This window comes from Lithobates pipiens, unplaced genomic scaffold (genome assembly GCF_037356315.1).
Source record: "Lithobates pipiens isolate NorthernLeopardFrog02 unplaced genomic scaffold, aLitPip1_a1.2 Scaffold_19, whole genome shotgun sequence".
NCBI classification, from domain to species: domain Eukaryota; kingdom Metazoa; phylum Chordata; class Amphibia; order Anura; family Ranidae; genus Lithobates; species Lithobates pipiens.
The window spans coordinates 354,569,507-354,577,287 of record NW_027507764.1 but is presented as its reverse complement, the minus strand read 5'-3'; the positions used below and the strand labels follow the sequence as shown (position 1 = coordinate 354,577,287).

Below are 7,781 nucleotides of genomic sequence, written 5' to 3'. Positions count from 1 at the left end.
GGCCCCTCATCTAGCCAGATTAAGGGCCCAAGGTATAACGATTATGGTTTACCTGGACGATCTGTTCTTGATAGTCCAGTTGGTAGCCCGCTTAGACCAAAGTATGGTCACCAGATTCAACTACCTGGAATATCCAGGTCAGATTTTCAGCCTAGGAGAAATCTTCTTTAAAACCATGAAAAGGGCTAAGATACTTGGGTCTGATCATAGGTACACCCAGAAAAGGGTATTCTTGCCCCTGGCAAAGGCCAGTGCCATAAAGGAACTGATTTAAGTGGTCGAAACAAGATGAATTCTTCTATTCATTCGAGACTGCTGCAAAACATTATCCTATCAGCTTGGAACAAAGGGTTCAAATTCTAGATTCCCAATGTGCCTGACTCCAAAGCCTATGGCCACATCACCCTGAAAGCGCCCGATCTCATCTGATCTTGGCGGCTAAGCAGGGCCGGGCCTGGTTAGTACCTGGATGGACCACCTGGAAATACCAGGTACTGTAGGGTGCGTACAGCGGAGCCTCAGTTTATGGTTAATATCCAAAAATCTGCAAAGGGGAAAAATCCTTCCTTCAGTTACCATGGAAGTGGCCCAGATCAGAAATTACCTTGCCCATTATCATTCTAGAAATTCAGGCAGAGCACTTAGTTCTGAGGGCCTGCACGTTCAGTTTACGGTATTGTCCTGCCAGGATTCAATCCGACTATGCCACAGCAATGGCCTATATTAATCACCAAGGGGGCACAAGAAGTTGTGCGGCCCAGAGAAAGGTGAATCATATCCTATCTTGGGCAGAAAACAATGTACTTTGCCTATCGGCAGTCTTCATTCTAGGAATAGAAAATTGGCAGGTCGACTACTTGAGTTCCTGGGAGAATGGTTCCTTCACCCTGATATCTTCCTGTCAATATGTCAAAGATGGGGGATCCCAGACATAGATCTCCTAGCATGCAGAACAGATGCCATGCTATTCCTGTGGAATCGGTTCTCACTGATTTATGCATTCCCTCCTATTCTGCCTGCGTCCATGGCTTCTTCGCAGGATCAAGCAGTAAGAGAGGTCAGTGATTCTCCAGGCCTACAGTGGGGCCCAGGAAATCTTGGTATGCAGGGATCGTAAAGATGATAGTAGGGGACCCATGGACTCTACCGCCACACCTTCATTCCCAAGGGGTGGCATTCCATCCTACTTTACAATCGCTAAATTTAACGGTTTGGCTATTGAGACCCACACTCTGAAGAAACGTGGGCTATCAGGTTCAGTGGTTTCTATCTTGGTTAATGCAAGGGAGCCGGCCTCCATAATGATATATAATGGAGTCTGGGAAGCATATGTATCCTGGTGTGAAACCAGGGGTTGCACCCCAGGAAACAGGTCAAAGGTAGAATCCTTGACTTTCTGCAGATGGGGTAAGAAATAAAGCTGGTCTTGAGTGCTTTCTAAGGACAGGTCTCTGCCTTATCGGTATTATTTCAATGACCACTTGCTTAGTTTCTTTGGTTCGTAACATTATTCAGGGGGTAACATGGCTTAATCCTCGGTTAGGTCACCCCTTAACCCTTGTGACTTGAATTTCTTTTTACCGGCATTGGTCATTGGTCCTTTTTTGACAAAGAAACTATTTTTTCTGGTAACCATATCTGTTGCAAGATGGGTATCAGAATTGGCTGCTTTTTCTTGTAAAGAGCCATATTATTATTGCTCACAAGGATAAGGTAGTATTGCGTCCTCATCCTAACTTTTTTCCAAAGGTCGTATTAGGTTTTTATATAAACCAGGATATTGTTCTACCTTTATTTTTTCCAGAACCCTGTTCTATGGAAGAAAAATCACTGCATTCTCTTGTGTGGTGAGAGCAGTCTACTTAAAGATGATTGCTCAGATTCAGAAAACTGATGTTTTGTTTGAATTGCCTGAAGGTCCTAAAAGAGGACAGGCAGCATGAAAATCTACTATTCTAAATGGATTCAACAAGTAATCATTCTAGCTTATGGTTTAACCAAGCCTCCATGGATCAAATCTGCAAGGCTGCAACTTGGTCTTCAATCCATACATTTACCAGATTCTATCAGGTGGATGTAAAAAGACATGATAATGTCACCTTTGGGCACAGTGTACTGCAGGCAGCATTATAAGTACTCCTATCTCACAACTTTTGTTGTGTCTCCCTCCCCTCAGTTGGCATTGCTCTGGGGCATCCCACATAGTAATTACTATGGCTCTGTGTCCTGTGATGTATGATTAAAGAAAATAGGATTTTTATAACAGCTTACCTGTAAAATGCTTTTCTTTTGAAGTACATCACTGATACACTTGTATTGCTTTGCTACAAAACTCAGTATGGGAGGGGTTATATAGGGAGGCAACTTCCTGTTTAGGTTGTGCCAGTGTCCAGCACCTGAAGCTGGACTATAACCCACACAGTAATTACTATGGTGCTCTGTGTCCCTTCATGTACTTCAAAAGAAAAGGATTTTACAGGTAAGCTGTTATAAAAATCCTATTTTTAGGCTGTGCTTCCACTTTAAGTTAACAATCTGTCAATGTAGTAATGTTGCTACTTTTTTTAGAGACATAGAAAAACTCAGATGTTTTTAACAAATTAATTCATGAAACACGAAATCATATATAATCTAATCTTTACTTCTACATGGACATCAGGCTACTACTCAGAAAGAATAATAGATATCAGGATATCGCAGCTATTTGTATCCCACTCATAATTACTCTCAGAGGATCCTTCCACTCTATGCTTTGGGTTGTATACATATATATTCAACAGTACATCAAATGTAGCAAAATGAAAAGTACATCTATCAAGAGAGTTAAATAAGAGTAAAGAAAATCACTTTTAGAGCTTAATTATTGCCTTCCAGTTGATTTTACTGTCCTGTTGCCTTGTCTTCTCTGCTGAGAAAATGAATTAAGTGTAGCACAGAAAGAACAAAGCCGCCCACCCGAAACTTATTTCTTCATTTTGTTCCCTTATGTTTTTCCTATACACCTCCGCATCCTGACAGCAAGCAGTGTCTGGTATCTTGGCATGTCTTCACTGCACACCTAATGAGAGTTTATTAATGTAACCCGCACAGAGCCTATGAAGTAATATCTAGAAATAGCTATAAACTTTAAATGAGAAGAAAGGACCAACCTCAGGAAATGCTATGTATATTTTTATCCTTTAAAAATGGAATGGTAAACAGAAGCTTACATAGCATTTTAAAGTATAATTAAAGGCATTTTTTTTCGATTTGGATAGAGGGGTAAGGGGTTAGAGCAGGTTTTTGCTGTCTCGATTTGGGAGATTTGCTCTCTATAATTGCACTGATCATCTGCAATGAAAGTGAGGGTAAATCCACAGTTTTTAAATCCCCTAATAGGGATACTTGTTGTTGTGATAACTGTCATAGCCCCTGTACACACGGTCTGAGATTTCCACAACCAAATCCGTCGGATTTTGCCCGTCGGATTTTGTCCGTCGGATCTTGTCCGAAACTGTTGCATACACACGGTTGGACAAAGTTGGGGCGAAAAATCCGAACTTTCAGAACGTGATGACGTAATTTCGTTACGATGGGACTACATTCAGGCTAGTAGTCAATAGCTTTGATGTAGGAATTTGATCTGAGCATGCGTGGCATTTGGTCCGATTAAAATTCTCTACACATGATCGGAGTATGTCCGATCGGCCCAGTTGGTCGGGAAATATTTCCAACATGTTGGAAAATTGGGTCCGACGGATATTCCAACGGAATCAGTCCGATGCATACCACACACAGTCAAATTATCCGACGACACGGTCCGATAGGACACATTCCGACGGATTCTCCGACCGTGTGTACAAGGGCTTAGAGGGGGTTTCCCACACACTGGCAGTATACCCTCTCACTTCCTCTTATAGCTGAACTGAACCCTTTATTTCACTCCTGCACAGGTGTACAGGATCCTATCTTTGACTGAAAATGCTTACTCTGCTTTCACTGCATATTGTGAGCTTCTCATAGTGTGCATTAGAAGCTGACCCAGATAGCAAGCAACTGTGCTGCAAGTTTGAAAATGACTTGATAAGCTCTTGCTAGGCTTCGCAAGTTTGTTGCACTATTGCAGCAAGTCCGCATTGCATGACTCAACGTTCTTTGCAAACATTCTGCAAGTCTGCTTCAAGTTATGGTTCAGTTATGTTGTGCAATAGTCATCCCACCAAATGGGTTGCTGTGGCTGAATTTTCATGCTATAGATTTGCAGAGCTCTTGCTGTAGACTCACTGCTGCAACTTTGCTCTTCCTAGAGACTAGAGACTTGCAACGCAAATTTTTGCTACAAATTGTAAAAGTGTCAACTTGTTCCCTGCAAGTGTACACCTTGCCAGTGTAAATGTGCAGCAAGTTAACAGACTTACAATTCAACACTGCCACAAATGTGTGGCAAGTTATCCTTGCTCAATGGGGAAGTCAGATAGAGCTTGCCTCATTTCCTGGTTGGAGTATGTGCAGCGTCACCCAGCCATTTCTTTGCCAGCCTGCATGCCCCTGGCCCATACCTTTTATTCATTCTTTCTAATAATCATTCTTTCTTATAATTATTGAGGCTCACCGTGGCATGTGAGCATTGCCTAGGGCAGTGATGACGAACCTTTGCACCCCAGATGTTTTGAAACTACATTTCCCATGATGCTCATGCACTCTGCAGTGTAGTCAAGCATCAAGGGAAATGTAGTTCCAAAACAATTGGGGTGCCAAGGTTCACCATCACTAGCCTAGGGTGTTCTGGATGCAAATTCAATGTGCCTAGCAGTACCATGTCCTCTAGACTGACACTCACCCATCAAAGCATTTTGATAATTGCATAACTTTTCCCAAAAGCCAGCCCATTGCTTGTATCAGGGCTGAGGGATCTTAAAGCAGAACTCCACCCAAAAAAGGAAGTTCCACTTGTTTCATCCTCCCCCCTCCACTGTCACATTTTGGCACTTTTTGGGGGGACAGGGGAGTGGGTATATGATTTTGAAGTTGCCCCCAGCAACAGGTCCCAGAAGACTACTGGACCATTCACAAGGCAAAGTGCGGTTCAGTAGTAGAAGTGCACAGTAGTAAACTGAATATGAAGCTGCAAGGCTTCAATTCTGGTTTCCCTTACTTAAGATGCCAATGCCTGTACCCGAAGCTGATTGAGGAAGAAGAATCAGCTCAGATGAGGACATTGCTGGATTGCTTGGCAGGTAAGTGTCCTTATATTAAAAGTCAGCAGCTACAGTATTTGTAGCTGATGGTTGTTCAATTTTTTGGGAGAGCCTGGAGCTTCTTTTTAAGTGGAGTACTGAGGCAAAGTGCTGTGATGTTATTTACAGCACCCTCCTGCCCCGTCCCAACAACCATGATCTGCCTGCATTGCATAGAGAAACTTGGATTAAACTTCAACTTTAACAAGTTGGTGAAGGGAAATCTCCCTAATGTGACACAGAGACCAAAAAAAATGAAAATCTGCTTTCATACTCATGTTTTACCACACGGCAGGAGCAGCTCAGTGTACCCCTGTGTTTGGAGCAGGTTAGCTGCACTTTCCTATAGAGTTATATTGTGTCCTGTGTGTTTTTTTGTGCTTTCTGATGTTCCTGGCACTGTCACCATAAATAACTGTGGGCACAGTGTGCAGAGCCTTTGTGGAACTCAACCCCAGTACATGGGACAGCGGGAGTAGTGTCAAAATGCAGGTCAGGCCTGCACAGTTCAGCACTGTAGTTAGGTATGCCTTGATGCATAGGGTCCGGCTATTTCAAGCAATACATGGACACAGAGGAATCTATCCTCTATGTCCATGTATTGATGTCTAATGCCCTGTACACATGACTGGTTTTCCCGTCGGAATAAACTCTGAAGGTTTTTCCAACGGAGTTCCGATGGAAAAACCGGCGGAGTTCCGATCAAATTCCGCTGAAACTGTCTTGTGTACACTCACACCAAAGTCCGATCGTCAAGAATGCGGTGACGTACAGCACATAACACGGAACTAGAAAAAGGAAGTTCAATACCCAGTAGACAATAGCTTCTGTCCCGTACTTGCTTCAGAGCATGCATCATTTTTGGTCCGTCGGAACAGCATACAGACGAGCGGTTTTCCCGATAGGAATTGGTTCCATCGGAAATATTTAGAACATGTTCTATTTCTAAGTCTGTTAGAATTTTCAACATAAAAAGTTCCAATGGGGTATACACACGATCAGAATGAAAATGAAAAGACTTTTTCTGTCAGACATTCCACTCATATGTACGTGGCATAAGACTTGTGAGCCCATCATTACAAGGTAAGTCAAAGAAATAACACAGGAAATACTACCCAGATAAAACAAAAGAAAATGTTTGAAAGTGTCCAATGTCTTTAAATTACGTGCTTGGGAGATGCCTTTAAACTGTATGTAGAATTGTTCAACAGTATGTTTTTTTTTATGGATATCAGCAACACCATATTCTGGTATGATATATTTTGGAGACATAATCTTTTTTTTTTACTTTTACATTTAGCTTGGCTTAAAATACAGCAGCAGAACCTTTATCTGAGTGATTTCAACTTGAAACAACTGTTTTTTTTAGGTAGGTAATTTGGGAGGGCCGCAGTGTACGAAGGAGAGACAAGGTGGGTTTTATCTTGAAATAAACATTAGAGTACTATCTGTGAAACAATAGCCACAAATTTGTTTGCTGCCTATTTCAAGGCACAATGCAGGATTTGCCCTGCAGCAAGCTTTGGAAATTTGGCAGGGGATGCCCAGCTGCATAAATATTGTGTGCCCCCATTACAGTGAAGGGGCACTGATAAAGGCCAGAAGAGGTGGCAGGAACTGTTAGTGGTGGCAGGTAGCTTTTCCTGTATCAGAAGAGACCCACCAGTGGACATTTCTAAATGCTGTTGGAGCATGAAATGTATGAGTTAAATTATAGAGGTGGTGGGGCACTTTCTTGTGCTCCCACCTCAGAGGAAGTTAGGTGACATTAAAGGCAAAGGCTAAGTTCACCCTTAGGAACATATTACACATTCTATATTTAGGGTGTCAAATGTACCTAAGCTCCTGAGCCCCTTCCTATAACAGCTAGCGGAGATTCCTCTCCACAACAGCCACTGTCACATGTAAAATCAGCTGCATCATTCATTCACAGAGATCTATGAATTTATAAAATACAAGTCCTGTCTGCCACCACAGCAGATGGATTTTATCTCCCTCCAGCTTTCTAACTGAAAGCTCGTACAGAGGTATGGGGAGAAAACTAGAGGGATTGTGCAGGAGCCTGACATTGTACTCGCAATCCACTGAACCCTGATGCAATGCTTTGCAGATTCCCGTAAAAAAAAGAAAAGAAAAATGCTAATTTGTTTTCCTGCAAAAGAAATGTGCATTTATTTTTTTTATTTTTTTAAAGGTGAATTTAGCCTTTAAAGTGGTATTAAACCCAAAAGCAAACGTTTAATTATATTGCAGCTTACCAATTCTTAGATGTCATAGTTGCATTAGCTTTCTCTCTTTAATTCTTTCCTTCTTTCTTTCTCTGAATGCATTTGACTGGGCAGTGCTTTGAGTCTGCGTCTCTGTTACATCCCCCTGACTTCCAGAATTCACTGGATAGTTCTAGAACTTAGAGGGTGGAGGAACAGAGGCTGAAGCCTAAATATATATTGAATTCCCACCAATCCCAGAGGAGGGATGGCTCAGTAGATCGAGTATACAAAATACTCAAGCGCTGATATAAAAAACCTAGTATCTAAAGAAATAGCTGCACCAATGATAATGATC

General features: G+C 42.1%; 1 pseudogene; it reads left to right on the top strand.

Moving 5' to 3' along the window:
- Window positions 1–387: 387 nt before the first annotated feature.
- Window positions 388–503, top strand: LOC143998494 (5S ribosomal RNA; annotated as a pseudogene).
- Window positions 504–7,781: the final 7,278 nt, after the last annotated feature.